Source organism: Gorilla gorilla, chromosome 21 (genome assembly GCF_029281585.2).
Source record: "Gorilla gorilla gorilla isolate KB3781 chromosome 21, NHGRI_mGorGor1-v2.1_pri, whole genome shotgun sequence".
NCBI lineage: Eukaryota > Metazoa > Chordata > Mammalia > Primates > Hominidae > Gorilla > Gorilla gorilla.
Window position 1 is genome coordinate 35,980,881 of NC_073245.2, and position 17,885 is coordinate 35,998,765.

The 17,885-nt window shown below is 34.6% G+C and overlaps 1 long non-coding RNA gene across 2 annotated transcripts in view; it reads left to right on the plus strand.

Annotated features, from left to right (window-relative positions):
- The window catches only part of LOC134757821 (uncharacterized), a 126,396-nt gene extending 109,453 nt beyond the window's left edge, over nucleotides 1–16,943 (plus strand). The window contains exon 4 of one of the 2 annotated variants that reach the window (XR_010132332.1): nucleotides 14,187–14,499. This is a non-coding gene — a long non-coding RNA (uncharacterized lncRNA). Of the gene's footprint in view, nucleotides 1–14,186 lie in introns of both variants that reach the window. The other variant, XR_010132333.1, reaches the window with a different exon arrangement.
- Nucleotides 16,944–17,885: the final 942 nt, after the last annotated feature.

Sequence of the window (17,885 nt, forward strand, 5' to 3'; positions counted from 1 at the left end):
TTACAACTTCCTCATGCTTTCTATTAATCTGGCATTTGAAATGTACTATGGACTGAATCGTGCCCACATTCCCCAATTCATATGTTGAAGTCCTAACTCCCAACGTGACTGAGTTCAACAAAATGGATCTTGGTACAGAGAAGGGAATGCTGCTGTAAGAGGCACTTAAAATGTGGAAGCAGTTTTGGCACTGGGTAATAAGAGAGGGCAGTAAGAGTTTTGAGGTGCATGCTAGAAAAAAATCCACATTGCCAAGGAGGGACTGTTGATGGACATTGGCTATGAATGGTGACTCTGATGAGGGCTCAGAAAGAAAAGGAGATAGAGAGAAAGCCTCCAACTTCTTAATGAAAGCATATACAATCATGAATACAATTTTGGTATAAACATGATATTAAAGGTTATTCTGGTGATGTCTCAGACAAAAATAGGAACAGATTATTGAAAATTGGAGAAAAGGTAATCCTTGTTATAAAGTGGCAAAGAACTTGACTAAAATGTGTTCTAGAGTTTTGCAAAAAATCAAAATTGTGAACAATGAAATTAGATAGGTAGTTGAGGAGATTTCAAAGCAAAATGTGATGGTGTGGCCTGAATACTCCTAACTGCTTATAGTTAAATGTTAGAAGAGAGATTAATTGAGGAAGGTATTGTTAAGGGAAAAACAATCAAATGTAGAAAGATGTAGAGAATTCTCAACCTGAGTGTGTGGCAAAAAAATGAGAACAGCATGTTCTAAGAGAATACCAAAGGTATAGCCAGACTGTCACTTGATAAAGAGATTATGGAATAATATAGGCAGAAACACTGCCGGTTTGAACTGATGGGGATGGAGATAAAATAAAGCGAAGGAAGCCTGAGGGTCTTCTCGGATTCTACAGGACAGGACAACAGAGTTATTTGGCTGCAAACATACACTATTTTTCAAGACAAGGGAAAAATAACACTGTTGGCAATTCAGAATTATCAAGGTCACCGGCTTAGTTTCAACTGGCCAGATAGCCTCTGCCAGCAGGGCCTTGGGAGGAAGACCTGAGCCTGGCAACAACCCCATTTAGGGCCTTGGGGGCAGAGTCACCACCCCAATCAGTCCAGAAGATGAATCATTGAGCCAGAGGGAATTATTGAACCTTAAGATCTAATGAAATTTGCTTTGCCTGTTTTTGGACTTGCTTGGGAGCTGCTACTCCTTTCATATTTCTCCTTTTTGGAATGAGAATGTTTATCCTATGCCTGTCCCATCATACTATGAAAGTTAGGTGGTATTTTGGAACCACATAACTTTTCTAGTTTCACAGGTCAGCAGCTTGAGAGAAATGTTGTTTCATGATGAATCATACCTAACATCCCACTCATACCTGATTTAGATGATATTTAGATGAGGCTTTACACTTTAGAGCTGATGCTGGAATGAATTAGGATGTGGAAGACTGTTGGAAAAGGTGAATATGCTTTGCATGTGAAAAAATATGAATTTTGGGAGACCAAGAGTTAAATATCATATACTGGTTTGTCTCCACAATTCATAGATTGAATCCCTAATACTCAATTTGACTGCATTTGGAAATAAAGTCCTTAGGAGGCAATTAAAGTTAAATAGGTCATAAGTGTGGAGCCCTAATTCAAAAGAACTGGTGTCCTTATTAGAAGAGATATCACAGAAGCTCTCTTTTCCCATGCATGCACAAGTAAGAGGTCATTTGAGCACACCAGCAAGATAACGGCTACTGAGAAGCAAAGAGAGGGGCCATTTTACCTTGCCAGCCTTTGATCTTAAACTTCTCAGCCTCCAGAACTGTGTGAAACACATTTCTATGGTTTAAGCTATCCAGTTTATGCCATTTTTGTTATGACAACCTCATTTGTCCAAAAAATGCATCTTGCTAAGTTAAGAAGCCAATCTGACAAAGGTTACATACTCTGTGATTCCAACTCCATGATATTCTGGAAAAGGCCAAACTAGAAGATAGTGAATACCGTGAATCCCTGTATTCCACCTATTGATCCCTCTTCCTCCCCTCTATGTCCTTGGTAACCACTGATTGGCAGTCAAACTATTCTGTGCAAATGTATAATGGCATGTATATAGTTAAATATAGTAAATACATGCCATTATACATTTTTCAAAACCCACAAAATATACAACCAGAAAGGGGAAACCAAATATATACCAAGGATTTTAGTTAATATTTCAATATTTTCTCATCAATTTGAACAAATATACCATGTGTTAGTGGGGTAGATATATGGGAATTTTCTGAACTTTGCACTCAATTCTTCTATAAGCCTGCAGCTGTTCAAAAAACTAAGTTTGTTAATTTAAAAATAAAAAGTAACTAGATATTATAAATTCATTATTTTTTTTTCATTTAAACAAGAAACAATTATTGAATCCTTACTATGTTGCAGGCCCTGTGAATGGTGCAGGGAAACTAATTTACTTCATGAATAGTCATGAATTTGCCCAGTGGTAAATAATAGCTAAATGTAATTCTAAAACAAAGTTATTTGCTCAGAATTCCAAATTTTAAGTCAAATAGTCGGTTTTCATTTTAGAACAAGGTCTGTTTTTGTTTGTTTTCCAAGCTAAGCTTATGTTGTAAATTAGGCCCTGGTTAAGCTTTAACAAATATTATTTTGGCATTATATTTAATTTGAATAGTAGAAATTCCTTTAAAGGCAATATTTCCAAAATGTATTTTTCAATCTCTGTGCCTTTTTGCTCTGCAGATATTTAAAATTAAGTTATTATAATCTAAGAAAAGTGAATCAGAAATGTGCAAACTATTTATCCATTTATCTGTTGACAGACATTTGGATAGCTTCCACCTTTTGGCTGTTTTGAATAATACTGCTATGAACATTGGTGTAAAAATTTCCATTTGAGTCCATGCTTTTAATTTTTTTAAATATATATTTGGAAGTGGAATTGTGGGATCATATGTGCACTATTAATTTTTAAGTGACTTTGTATCAAAAATAATGAATATAACTTCAACTAATAAGCACTTTCATAATAAATTGTGTTTTTAGTTTTTAAATAATTCTACATAAATTAATCTAAGGAAAATTACATGAAGCAGTTATAAATCTGAGAGCAATGAAGATGGGAGGAATTATATATTCATAGAGTTGTAAGTAAACAAAGTTTAAATTTGGGTTTCATAGAAACCCAATTTCTGTGAACATTTCTATGAAATTTGGGTTTCATAGAAATAGAGTGGACTTGCCCCAGATGCTTACAAAATTGAACTGGTCTTAGTTCTGCAAACATAGATTGTTTTTTAAAATTTTGATACCAGTGTGCTATCACAGCATATTGTTACCCTGCTTTAAGTCACCATATATATGAAATAAAGTAAAATAAAAGCTCCTAAGACACATCTAATTATTCCCTTGCAAAGCTTGATACTGTAAGATTTCCCCGGAATGGTGATATTCACATGTATTAAACAATATCACAAGTTGGTGTGTTGATCTGGTACTTACTGAGCTAAATGCTCCCAAGAAGCAAATCACAGCAGTTATTTAAAAGTTTTAGGGGCCAGGCACAGTGGCTCACACTTGTAATCTCGGCACTTTGGGAGGTGGAAGAGGGTGGATTATAAGGTCAGAAGTCCAAGACCAGCCTGGCCAATATGGTCTCTACTAAAAATACAAAAATTTTTCGGGCATGGTTGCAGGCACCTGTAGTCCCAGCTACTCGGGAGGCTGAGGCAAGAGAATCGCTTGAACCCAGGAGGTGGAGGTTGCAGTAAGCTGAGATTGCACCACTGCACTCCAGCCTGGACAACAGAACAAGACTCTGCCTCAAAAAAAAAAAAAAAAAAAAAAAAAAAAAAAAAGCTGTAGTAACTCTTTTACACCCTCTAAGGCATTTTATAAAATAGCAGTAAATCAATAAAATTTGAAAGTGGGCAGCATGTTAACCTTTGAACACGTGTCTTACTTTAGGATTCTATTTAACATATGAAATTTGAGGCTGTATATTGTACAACTGTACAATTTTAGGGAATGAGAGATGAGTTTGGAGAAGTAATGCTAGTAGATGCAGTCTTTGTCTACTTTCTCCTATGTAACTTGATTCTTACCCAGTACTTCAAATACTGTCAATATACTGAACCCTCAATCAGTATTTCCAGTACTAAATCCTCAGTTGATATAGGTTCATGTATCAAGTTGCTTTCTGAACAGCTCCACTTAAATGTCTAATGGGTGTTTTACATTTAACGTTCTCAGTACACTCCTTCCCTCTCTCAAACCTTGCCCCAGTAACAGTCAGTTTTAGGAAATGGCAAAACCAAGAACTCCAGTGACACAAACAGTGGAATAAATCCTGAGTGGCATGTTTCCCTGACAGAAAGTGCTTCATTAGCAAGCCTGCTTCTAAAACTCATTACAAATCCATACACTTTTAGCTATTTATAGCTTTCTTAATCTATGTCACACTAGTCATATTCTCTCACTTGGACTTAGGAACGTAGTCTCCTAATTAGTTTCCTTTTTTTCTCTGATTCTCCTCTTCTTTTTCTCACTTATAATCCATTCATCACTCTCCTTAATTGCTGCTATAATTTTTCCTCACTTATTTAAATATATTTAAATAATAAAGATATTTCCAATATCTTTATTATGGTTCTTTGTATGAATGGATCCTGCCCTCTTCTCCAAGGTGCATCTTAACTTGTATGAAGACTTCAGAGTAATTAGCATTTAAATATTTTTAATGTGTTAGTGTTTTGTTTTTCTATCAATTTTCTTTATCATCTTCTTTAATGTTTAGGTGATTAATTTGTTTGAGTGACAGCATGCCTATGGAGTAAATCATAACATTAAAACTTGGTCAATTTCATATCAATTTATTTTATATATGATGGGTTTCAGTGGGTAAATGATTCAATTTTAGCCAGAAGTGTGCTGAGCGACTTCTGGGTAAGATTTTGTTTTCCTGAAGAAAAAAAGAGAAATGAGAAATCGAAGTATCTTTTCTTCCTACCTTGAGTGCCGTTATAACAAGAAATGGTGCTTTGAAATGTGTCAGTCATCTTGTAAGAAACACTGTCAGTGTAAAGAGAAAAAATAAAAACAAATGAAAAAACAAGCAAAAATATGCTGAAGCTGACAGAACATCTGGGTCCTTGGTGATACTGGTATGCAGGGTGAGCCAATTTGAAATTTCTTATAATGTGAAGTAAAAAATCTATTATTGCTTAAGATTGTATCAATTATCTATTGCTGATTAACAACCCTCCTTAAAATTTAGTCACTTAAAATAATAATTCCTTGTTGCTACAAGATTCTATATGTTGGGTCTGCAGTTCTTTTGATCTTGATCAAGCTAGATTGATCTTGGCTGGACTTGATCATGCAACCGTGGTCATCTAACAGATCAGATGCATTTTCACTTTGGCCCTTCTTGGCTGGGCTTTCTCATATAAGTTTTGGGTCCATGGCTTGGACAAATGAGATAAATGAACTAAGTTCTGTATAATGTTTTATCTTCCAACAGGCTAGCTTGGACTTGTTCTCATGGAAATAGCAGGAGTCCCAACTACAAGAGTTGCAATGTCAAGGCCTCATCTTATAACTGGCACATAGGTCACTTCCACCATATTCTTTTTGCTAAAGAAAGTCACAAAGTCAGTCCATGTTCAAGTAGAGGGGAAACTGACTCCACCACTTGATGTGAAGAGTTGGAATATCATAGTTATTGTTTCTTGTGACTTGCCATAGCGTATTTTCTCACACTGACAACTCTGTATTTCTTCCCAAATTCTGAAAAATTCTTTTGTTGGCTCTTCCTGTACTTGATTCATTACATTAAGTTTTCCATTTAAATGTTATTTCCTTAGAAAGACTTTATCATTTGTCAAGTAGCTGTATTCTCTTCATCAGTTACTCTATTTTCTCATTAGAATATGAACTTTGTAAAAATGGGAACTTTTTGTTTATGCCAGTAGTTTATATACATTTTCTGTTACATGAAAAGTATGAAATGTTTTTTTTCATGGTTAAAGAAATAAAAGAATAAATATGTAATCACTGCAATGAGAAGAGTGAATTTTTATTTTCCCAAATTATTTTATGGGTTTATGAGAGTAGACTTTATTATTAGTTTAGAATTGGGTAATGAGGGGGAAAATGCTATAAATCTCAACCATTTTATCAGTCCTTTGCCATTTATACACACACACACACACACACACACACACACACACACACACACTATATTTATACATAGATAGTCCCAACTACATGAGTTGCAGGAGTCCCAACTACATGAGTGTATATATATGTGTGTGTGTGTGTGTGTATATATGTGTGTATATATATAGTGTGCATATATATAGTGTATATATATGTATACGTAGTGTATCTATATATACTGTATAAATAGTGTATCTATATATACTGTATATATAGTGTATCTATATAGTGTATATATAGTGTGTATATGTATATATATGGAAAATATATAATTATATATGCATATATGTATAATTATTTTGACAAATTAGAATATATTCACTATTTTAATTCTTGAACTTTTTTACATATTTTTTCCTGCATAGAATGTATATCCACCATTTTTCTTTTTACTATATAGGTTTTTCTTTTTTTATTTCCAAGCAAATATCATCTTTTAAAAAAACTTTTGTGTTCCTACTAGATAAGTTGTTTTCCTCCACTGCATCCCTTTAATTATCTCTTTGTATGCCTAATATGGAACTTGGCATACCTTGTTTTTTCAGTTATCCAAACATTGATTTATGTCCCCGTAAGTTGAAGTGTAATTTTCTGAAAATCTGAGTCTTACTCTCATTTATTTACTATAATTTATTACATGTATATAGCAAGCTATCAAAAAATATTTATTAGTTTGAGTTTAAGTATGTGATATATAGTCAGCCTGATAGCATAGATGCCTGATTTAATTTTGAAATTAATTGTAAGATAAAATGCAGTTTCTATTTTTGTCTTATTGAATTTGATTCTGCTACTTAAAGCTTAATGTCCCTGTGCAATCTCTCTGAAGGAGGTTCTTACTTTTTGTAATTTTGCAAGCTACAATAATATTGCATAGGCACATTGATACAATGGCCTAGTTTGCTTTCTCCTAGCAATTGTTTAAAGCTTGTTCCATGTTCCTACTTCTGTTGGCTTTGTCTCCTTCATTATATCTTATTTCCCATTATGCTGCCTTCCAATCACTGAATTCCATTCCCACTGGCTCAGTGCTTGGACCTCGTCTTTCTCAAATTCCCAGAACCTTCCCAGATAAACACCTTCAACTACAGTGACTCCTTTCCTCTTCCACAGAGGCCCCTAACAATAAACAACTTGCTCAATAGGTAGCTGAAGAATGATTCTCAGATGAGCTTAGTGTAAGAAGGAACTGGGATGTAATGTCTTTTTTACTCTTTGAATTCCCATTAGTCTCCTCATTGTAGAGGAGTAGACTGTTTGATATTGCCCATAAGCAGAACTTAGGCAGTGTGATGTCTAGTACAGAAATGTTCTGCAGTATTAAATATATCCCATCATGTACTAAGAAGCTACTTCAGAAGCATAATAAATTAAACATCACTATGGTGTCAACATAACTGAGTAAACAACAAATAAATATTTAACATATAAAAAGAAAATTTTAGATTTTGATTTATAAGGTAATTATAAATGTGTCCTCTTAAATTTAAAGTAATTTTTGAGGATGAGAAACTGAAAAGTAGGTTCCAAATATACACAATTTCAAGAACAAGAGGATTTAGAAACTTCCATTTATAAATACCTCCAAACACAAAAATATGAGCTTGAAGATGTCTACCAACATGCCCCATTCTGTCTCGTCTTCCATTTTTCTTTGAGAATATTAGACTCTACACCCACATACTATCCTCCATTCTGTTCCTGAAGAGTCTTGAACTCAGGACCTAACAGATTTAAAGTTATAATAAAAATCTTATTTTTTTACAAGGCCATGTGAATATCAGTTGGTACAACTGACAGTCAAATAGATATCAAACATTCAAAAAAAAAAAAAGAAGGAAAAAAATGACATACCATAAAATAACTGACAAAGGTTTCACTCTTTCGACAGAGAATGCTACCTTCCCTCTCCTTTAGATTTCTCTATGAAGGTCATTGTCAACTCAGCCAACCTATTAATTTAGCTGCTTAGCTCAAAGTTGTGTTTCCTTCTTTATTACAAAAAGCCATCTCTGTGTGTGTGTGTGTGTGTGTGTGTGTGTTATGTGACAGAGAGAAAGAGAGAGAGATGAATTGAAAGAGAGTGAGATAAGAGAAAAATTCAAGAATAATTTTAACAAAGTCTACACTGACACAGGTAAAATTCAAATAATGCAAAAACTGTAATAGCATATACTATATTGTGAAATTGTGAAAAAATATGAGTGTTTTATGATAACTATTCTGTCTCTCTTTCTCTCATGCATTCACATATACATACACACATACAATTATACACACATACTCACAAGCTTTCATTCTCAAAAGGTAGACTAGAATGCTCAGAGAAGACCAGGCCATTCTGAAATCTTACCTGAAGTCTTAATGTTTCATCAAAGTCCCTAACTATGCTCCCCAGCAGTAGTTCCCCTATCTCTTATTCTCCAAAACTCTTGACTATAACATTTGAGAGATTATTCCTTTTCCTTTATCTTCTATTAAAAAATCTGAAGAGGACTCTAGAAAATATGTCCTCCTTCTGGGGGAGCAAGGGAGATTGGAATACATTTTCTAACCTTTATTCTGTCTGTAGAATATTAGATGTTCCAAAGTCATTTTAAATCTTAAATTGCCATAGTCCATTTGAATCCAGTACTGTGGCCCTGTTGGCAGAACCATTCTCTAAAACTGCAATGGAATTTTTAAAATTGTTTTTCTTACAGTCATCTTAGCATACCTGTAGTTACATCCATGATATTTTGCATATGCAAGCCTATCTCTAAATTAAAATATAGTTTTATTAAATTTTCAGACTTTCATGTAAAAGTCCATCCTTAGTCTCTTTTCATGGAGCCCTTTTGTCCAACTGAAAGGAATTATGGCATGTTGCTTAATTAGTTGGTTTCAACGAGGATATGAAAGCTATTCTCTGGATTTTGTCTAAATCAAAGACTGAGTCCTAATTGGACTTGTCACTCAAAACATTTCTTAATTTATCTTTTACAAGTTGGATATGAAAAATACTTACATCTTAATCCTGCAAGTCTGATAATTTCTTTCTTTCTTTTAATTCTTCTAAACTGGCCAATGTTTTTCTGAGCTCATCTTTTTCTTGTAGCAAGCACTTTTTGTAGCTCTAGGAAATGTAGCTAACTAGTGGTTGGGGGAGAGAGTGATATGCTAGTAACATCACCAGGAGCCTGTTTGCTTAATCAATTGCCTTTTAGGTACTTGCAACTAATAGTTTTACCAAATGGTTTGTTACTGCATTTTATTCCACTTTAATAATAAATCCCTTGCTGCCTGAGGCCTGACTCCAAAACCAAAGCCACATAATTTAATAAACGCTTTCTGTTTATAAGTAATGATTACTTTATTACTTAGCTCTTGCTGGGCTAAGTTGTGGTAGCAAGAGTCATGAAAGTCTCAAAATCATAATGGTGAAAACAAAAAGATTTACTTGATTTTCTTCTTACATGGTACTAACAAGTAGACTACCACTCTGTTCAATGTCCTGTTTAATCCAGAGCCCAGGGTAAAGAGGTAGCGTTGTTTGAGTACATGGTGGCCTCATGGCAGAGGGAAGAGAGCTGTAGCAACCATTAAATGGATCTTTCATCTTTTACTCAGAATTTGCAAAAACTTTAAATCATGTTCCGTTAGCCCAGGTGTTATGGACTAAATTTTGTCCCCCCAAAATTCACATGCTGAAGCATACAACAGCCCATTTGAGTGTATTAAAAGATACAGCCCTTTAAGGAGGCAATTTAGGTTAAATGTGGTCATAAAGGTGGGGCCCTAATCCAATAGTACTAGTGTTCTTTGTTTTTTGTTTTGTTTTGTTTTGTTTTGTTTTGTTTCGTTTTTGAGACAGAGTCTGACTCTGTCACCCCAGGCTGGAGTGCAATGTCGCAATCTCAGCTCACTGCAAGATCCACCTCCCAGGTTCAAGCCATTCTCCTGCCTCAGCCTCCTGAGCAGATGGGACTACAGACACCCACCACCACGCCCGGCAAATTTTTTGTATTTTTAGTAGAGATGCGGTTTCTCCCTGGTCTTGATCTCCTGACCTCATGATCCACCCGCCTCGGCCTCCCAAAGTGCTGGGATTACAGGCATCAACCACTGCACCTGGCCAGGGCTAGTGTCCTTTTAAGAAGAAAGCAAGAGACACTAGGGATGTGTGCACCCAGAAAAAAGGCCATGCAAGGACACAAAAAGAAGGTAACCATCTGCAAGCCAAGGAGATAGGCCTTGGGAGAAAACAACCCTACAGGCACTTTGATCCCAGGCTTCCAACTTCCAGAACTGTGAGAAATGAATGTTGTTTTAGCCTCCTAGTCTACAGTAGTTTCTTATTACAGCACTAGCTGACAAAGGCACCAACAAAGTCACATCCTCAACCCTGACAGTAGTGGTGTGAAGTATATTCCTCCCACAGAGAAGCAGTGGGTGTTACATGATATTAGCAAGGAATATATGAGCTGCTTTGATGAAGACAGCAATAATTTTGAACAATAATCTCATCTAGCATGGGTATTTTGCTGGCTAAGTATGGAGAGATATAAAAATAATTTTAAACTTGATTCCAGTTTTCACTTGACCTAGTATTTTAATTGTAATCAGCATTTATTATCTAGACTGGTATAGCACACATCCAAATTCCTAAAATCTGTGGGCTTTTTGATGGAATAAAAAAGATGAAAACAAAACAGACTCCAAAAACACATGGAAAATATAACTAATTATTCAAAAACAAAATTATTAAAGATATACTTCAAGTTTACATTTTTAGACATGGGCCATTAGTTGTGAAACTGTAAGTTGTATAATAGGTGTGTCTTTGTCTGGACTCATGGGTGAAGCCTCCAATATCAAGAAGTCTTTTATGATACATTCATATTTTAACAACTAATACATTGTCCCATAAAAGTTAACATAGATATGTGAATATTTACCAATCATGAGCCCTGTTCTTCATAGGATGTTTAATCTTGAAGGAGGGACAGAGGTGGAAAGATATTTCCAATTATGAACATTGACTAATAAAAGCAGAGACTTAAGGGATAAGTAAGACAGTATATCTCCAGAGATGGTAGAAATGGATATTTTAAGAAGAAAAGGGTAATAAACCCTAAAATAAATCTCAAAACTTTTTTTCATTAATTTAAGTAGAAGAAACAGGATGTTGTTAGCTACTTATTCATTTTAGAAATTCTTGCATGGTTTAATCAGCCCTGCATATACATGGAGTGATAGGTGGTAGTTCCCTCCCTCCTGCTCCGAATTAGGCAGCCAGAATACCACTTCCCTTCTTTTCTCATGGCCTTACTGGCATTATATTGTGTTTTGATGATAGCTGGTTTAAGGCAAAAGACATAAAGGGAATACTAATAGTCTACATTTATGTTGTTTGAAGAAATAATATATTGCTATATATTAAAGGTATCAATGTAAATATAATTATGCCTTTTGCTACATCAAATCTTGACTGTAACATTGAGGGCTATGGTTTTAAAACTGGTTATGTGAGCAGAAATGCATGGTCCCTGAAACTATTTCCACATTCCCTGAGGTGTAGTAGAAGCTTCAAATTTCCTACTGTTTCACCAATTGAACTTCAGTTCTTATCTAAGGTCCATGTTAAAGTAGCTCAAAAGCTTTCTTTCTAAAAAAAAAAAGATATCCATAGCTAAAGTGTAGTTGGAAACCTCCATGAAATTCTTTACTTTCACATACCATATTTTTATGTTCTGTTTCCTCTTTATAACAATTTAAAACAATCTTGAAGCATTTTGTTGACTTTTTTATGTTTTCTTTGCCCAGAGGCTTTCTTCAGTCTACCACTCCCACATTTTACATAACACCACTTATCACACTGTACATTTATTTTCTTAGCAGTATGGAGAACAAAATTTCACAACTGGCCATGAAACAATGGCACAGGGAGAACTGGGGCAAATTTAGTATTTGGGAGTGTACCTCGGTGAGATAGAAATGTATCTATTTGATAGAGACAAGGTCTAGATAATAAGCAGCAGGTGTCTCTTTCATGCACAATCCTCCACTAAAAGCACTTCAAAGGGTTAAATTTTGAGACAAAAGAGACTACTCTAAAACTTCAGGATCTCAGCTTACTCTTGGTCATTGCTCATGCTCTACCAGACATTGTCCCAAAGAGCTAAAAGTGTAAGCCTTGAACTCTGTGGTATTTTATAACTTCAAATCAAAGGAGCTCAGAGATGGAAAACTGAGGCTCAAAGAAGTCAGGACAATGTGGTATCGGAAAAGAGGAACCCTTAAAATACCAACTGATCTTTCCTCCTACCTTTAACTTGAATGGCTCATAAATTATCTCATATGTCTCTACATCTTACAAGAAATAAAATTCTATGGTTGCATGGTCCTCTGACTAAAATTCCCATTAGAAATCTACAGACAAAAATCTCTTCTTCATGTCTCTCATATTAAGTCTGAGCTACATCTGACTTCAATGAAGATGGCAAACAGCTGTTCCTCTTCCTTAAGCTCACCGTATATTTAACAAAAACTCTATTAAATAACTAGCCCTTCCTCTCTCTTCCTTAAGCTGAAATCAAATTATATTTTATCATTATTTTAGGTTGGCATTTATCTTACACAATTAGCCTCTTTTTCTGTTGTGTGTCTTTTTACAAGGAGTTTTGTAGGTCATAATGTGAGTCAGTGCAATATGAAGATAAATTGCTCGGAGTAGGGAAAAAATAGCAGAAGAGTGGGATTGACGAAGAGGAAAGGAAATTCGTCTGGTTAGCTAATGAGCCAAGAATGTGAAAAGATGTATTTACTGATTTTTTTTTCCTTTCTGCATCCATAAAGTGTCTCCACTTAACAACCTCCTGGGCTTACAAATGTATGACAAGAAAAAAATATTTGAAGAATACTTTACTGTCCCTAATTACCAATTTTGCCCTGGCAAAAAATCTACTAAAACTAGTAATAAAAAGAAGCATGATTTGTTTCTCCTACGTTTGGCTGAATTTAGTTAAATTAAAAATAAGGTGTTATTGACATTAGCTTCAGAAGATAAAGATCCAAAGCTGACTTGAGCAGTGAGTTAACCAGAAAGTGATTAAATTCAGTGAACATATATGACAGGCCTTATGTCTGAAAGATTTTTATATTGACTCTTCTTATGGGCCTTGTTTTAAAAGATCCCAGAACAAATATCTAACAATAATCTAAGGCAATGGCTAATGGAAATGCTACTTTTACAGCTCAAGGGTAACATATTTGTTTAAGAAATAGGTGTACTAGCCTTCCCTGAGACTCTTTCCGTAATTAATGAGTTGATTAATTGTATGTGTACTATAAATGATGGTGTCTGGATAATGATTACTGACCCATATGCAGCTCCCAAACCACAGCAAACTTTGAAAATTCAATTACAAGGTCTAGATGCTATATACTGCATATATAAACTGTTTCAGGAAGGAAGATTGCATATTAATAACATAGTCTATGTGGGTTATCTCTGCAGGCTAGTGAATATTTTGCAGAAATAGTTCTTGGGGAAAGCAAAAGGTATGCAGACACTAGAGTGTTTCAAGTTTATTTCAACCTACAGCTACATTACATGTTTAGTCTTATCATAATTAGTATTTTTGTTTCAGTTATTAAAATCTCTTTGTTTTTATAAATTACTTATTTTATTAATATCTTTCAAAGATAAAAATAAATCTGAAGTATCAAGCTGTGTATTCTTGATACTGCAGAATATTATGTCATTTTTGTGTGCTCAAACTGACTTCCTTCTGATTGTATAGAGTACAGCATAGCAATTGACATTTTTTGGAAAAGTGTAAAAACCAAAACTTTGGTAAATGAAGAACACCACCACTCAAAGTTTGTATCTAGTAGTAGATATATACAATTAAAAAAAACACTAGCATTTATTAAGTTTTACTACTTATTATAGTTATTAATTCAGTTTAACTAATTACCTATCATGTATTTTCTAGGCACCTCCTACGAACCAGGATCTGTACTTGCTGTCCCAGTTATAAAGTAAAACAGCCTGTACTTCCTGCACTCAAGGAGACAGCTCTGTAAGCGGGGAGCTTGTTAAAAATGCAGAATTTGGGGAACTATTCACAGAGATTTTTACTAAGTTACATGGAAAAAAGCCTGGGACTAGCTACGATCTCCTCTCTGGTGATTTGGATGTGATAGTCTCTTAAACATATTTTGAAATATACTCACCCAAAGAATGGAGAAAGACCCAGCCAGCCCTCCTCATGTGGCTGCTGAGGGAGATATATGTATAATTAAAAAACTGCCGAAAACAAAGTCTCCTGTTCTGTTTTTTTTCATTTACTTTTTTCTACCACTTCAGTTCACATCTTATTTTCTTCCATTTAATAGTTTTCTGCTGTTAGCCAAGGAAACAGGAAATGTGAATGCTCCATTCCACACCAAATGAATGAGGACCTCCAGGCAGAAAAAAAAAAAAAAAAATGTGGAGAACTGCTTTTTCTTCTTTTTTCTTCTTCTCATTAATCTCTATTTGGAGAAACACTGGTCTTGGAAATAAATTGACAAATAACATGACCTTAGACAAATCAATTAAGTTTCTTGACCCCTGACTTTTTTTTCATCTGTATAATGCTATTTTTACTAAGGATTTATTAATGTCCTTCCAGCTCTGATATTTTCTTACTGATTCTAATTACATTTCAGCTTTATTCATTTTCTTTTTGATACAAATTCCTTTGATGGGAATCTCTTTCAACAAAAGCTTTGAGATTTTAAAAAATTGTAATCTTTGATAACTTCTACATTTGTCCTCCTTATTTTAAATTTATTTTCTCTTGTTTACCACTAGTTAATCTTCTTGTCTTGAAGTCAGCTCAGATTGGAAAATATATGAAAGCCCAGTTCTTGTTTCTTTCCTATTTGCATCTGCTTTTTATAGAAATCTGGAAAAATTAACAAATTATAAAATGGTTTGTAATAATTATTTCAAATATCTTTTCTAGGGTTTCTAATTGCTTTTCATTCATTGGAGATGACAGTTCCAAATATATTCACCTTTGCAAATGAAGAGGATAGAATTTTAATCAGAAGAATGAGAAAATAAAAGTGCTATGATTAGAAAAACTTGAGGATTATTCTAACCAGCAAGCAGAGATCTCTTAAAAACTTCAGAGGAATTGCAGAATTAAAAAAGTATATATATGTGGCAAGAACTTGATTGGATAGATAAATACAGGTAATAGATATCTTTGAGGTAAAATAGAACCTCAATTTAAATAGATAAATGCAAGAATTTTAAAAATGCCAATGAACTTGATATATTACAATAATCCTTTCTGGGCTGAAGGAAATATAAATAGGTGCAAGTCACAGTGGAAAAAACATACAATCTGTCTCACTGGGTGAGAGGGTTGTCCTGAAAACATCTGACATCTGGAATGCCCTTGTCTCCAAGTATGCAAGTCCTCCAAATATCCTAAGGCTAATATAATGCCATCAAGTAAATGGACTTTGTTTATATACATGGGAACTTTTTAAGAAATCTAAACAGATTAAAATTCTCGAAAGCAGTATGATTGATCAATAACTAAATCTATCCATAACTGAGAATTTGCACAACCTAGGCAACAAGCATTTTCTAGGAATAAGTTGCTATTCATCCATAGTGTGTAAATGACTCTTCCAAAACCATTTTAAGAGATGTCACCATTTTATCTTATTTTTTTCTTCCTGTTCCATCTTCCACTGTCTCAAACTCTCTTTACTTCATTCCTCAGGAACAGCTTTCATCTGCTCTTATTTCCTTTAAATATGTGACAATCTTTGCTCATTGACTCTATTTTCCTAGGATACGGTTGTCCTAATTAATTTTACCTCAGCTGACAATAGGAGCATTGTAAAAATTAATAATCTTACACAAGAATCTTTCTGAATACTATGAAATATAATCAGGTTTACCGTTTTTATAAATCTCTTTGTTTAGAGTAAAACAGGTGATGATATGGCTTTATCATCAAGGGATTCACCTCAATGCTAACCTAAAAAGAGAGGAAATTAGTTCTGATATAGGATCCAACACAATTAAGCATTTTAACTCATGCATATAACAATCTCTTTGTCTCAGTCAACTGCTACTCTTCTGTTATACAATGAATTTCTTTCTTTCAATTATTTTCTAAGAAGCATTCTATTTTTGGCATAAAATATTGATTTCCATAAACAAAAATTCATGAAGGTACAGCATAAGCATGAAGACTTTAGATTTATGTATGATTTCTGAGCAGGGGCTATTAATTTTGGTTGACTTTGAGAGAATATTTGAATTGATTAGTATTAACTATTTTTAAATCAGTAGAGACTGAGTTATCATGTACATATAGATGTGTATATGCATATGTATGTATGTATTTTTCTTCTCTTTTTTTAAATAATAGGAGTAATGGGGCAAGATAAAGTCATATAGACTAAAGAAAATAAACTCGTATAGACTAAATAAATTGGCACATTTGAATTGTAGTATGCAAAAGTACAACCTATTATAAATGTATGTATGTATTAAGTATGATGAGTAATTACTCCTGTAATAACTATGTCTCCAAAAATCCTTCCTGGAAAATGGTTTCTCCTAAATATGCTGCTGCAGTTAACTTGTATTTTCCTATTGAAACACTATTGCAATATGTTAAGCTGCTTGCTTGCTTGAGTACACGTTACTTGAGTAAACTTTGTGACAGCAGGGAGGGACCACACGTGTCTTTTTCTTTCTTTTTTCTCCAACACTTGTCTAATATATGAAGAGAGTTTTGGCTTCATAAATACCCATTGAAATAAATGAGAGGGATATTTTAGGCCCTGGTCATTCCTGCAAAGTCATGCTCAACCTCAACGCCAGTAATCTGGTATGTTATTTTTTGTTATCTTTTTTTCTTTTCTTTTTTTTTTTTTTTAGGAATGAGTGGATCTTTATTGATAAATTGCCAAGATACATCAAGTATAGATAGGAAATTGCATAAAAACATAAGTTATCAGCACTTTTATGAAAGCTTGTTCTTCTACTTAAAGCATTTTTAAGTAATTTTTTTTTTTAATTTTTTTTTTTTTTATTGATCATTCTTGGGTGTTTCTCACAGAGGGGGATTTGGCAGGGTCATAGGACAATAGTGGAGGGAAGCTCAGCAGATAAACAAGTGAACAAAGGACTCTGGTTTTCCTAGGCAGAGGACCCTGCGGCCTTCCGCAGTGTTTGCGTCCCTGGGTACTTGAGATTAGGGAGTGGTGATGATTCTTAACGACCATGCTGCCTTCAAGCATCTGTTTAACAAAGCACATCTTGCACCGCCCTTAATCCATTTAACCCTGAGTGGACACAGCACATGTTTCAGAGAGCACAGGGTTGGGGGTAGGGTCACGATCAACAGGATCCCAAGGCAGAAGAATTTTTCTTAGTACAGAACAAAATGAAAAGTCTCCCATGTCTACTTCTTTCTACACAGACACGGCAACCATCCGATTTCTCAATCTTTTCCCCGCCTTTCCCCCCTTTCTATTCCACAAAACCGCCATTGTCATCCCGGCCCGTTCTCAATGAGCTGTTGGGTACACCTCCCAGACGGGGTGGTGGCAGGGCAGAGGGGCTCCTCACATCTCAGTAGGGGCGGCCGGGCAGAGGCCCCCTCACCTCCCGG